An 869-nucleotide genomic window follows, 5' to 3' on the forward strand; every position below is an offset into this window, starting at 1 on the left:
TATAAACGTATATATAGATATATAAACGCATATATAAACATATACGAAACAATCCAAAATTGCTTATACTCATGTCCATCATTTCCTTGATTGTCATCATCAACAGAGTAATTAAATTCATCATCCGTTTTATCATCATTATCGTCATCATTTTCTCTGCAGCGGTTATTTTTGTGTTGTTATATTCAGGAACATTTTCACAAACAATATATAAATCATCATTGTCATCATCATCTAACATCCATGTTCCTTGCAGGCATGGGCTGGACAGGATCCAAGGACGGCACTGCGCCCCAATGTCTGTTTTGGTCTACTATTTCTTGTTAGATTCTCTTCCTAACATCAACCATTTTACACCATGGCCTCGGTGCTCTTCATCATAATACCTGACTATTGAGGCTGCCCTGCAGGTCGCAGAACTTCAGATCCTGATGTGTGGGGTCAGCTGCATGCCAGTGGACACGGAAATGATCTATGAGGAGGAGGTAGGGTAGTGCAGGTTTTTGTAGATCCTCTTTCGTAATGAATGACCAGTGGATTGCACCTAAAAAGGTCCACACCAAGGTACATATCCGGGCAAATTGTTTATGGATGACCGGCAGTCACCCATGCATACCAGCATACCCGTTCCATGCCACCAATGTTATCCAAGGGCAAGACAAAAACTGATACAGCTTCGCACCAGTGATGTCACAACTCATTTCCACAGCTGAGTGAACTGGAGTAACGTGAAGTAAAGTGTCTTGCTCAAGAACTTCAACTCTGCCCGTTCCATGAATCGAACTCACTATCTCGTGATTGTGAGCCTGACGATCTCACCACTGAGCCATGTACCTTCACACAGCGGAAGGAGAAAGAAAGAGAACATG

The sequence above is a fragment of the Octopus bimaculoides genome, chromosome 29 (genome assembly GCF_001194135.2).
Source record: "Octopus bimaculoides isolate UCB-OBI-ISO-001 chromosome 29, ASM119413v2, whole genome shotgun sequence".
Classification (NCBI taxonomy): domain Eukaryota; kingdom Metazoa; phylum Mollusca; class Cephalopoda; order Octopoda; family Octopodidae; genus Octopus; species Octopus bimaculoides.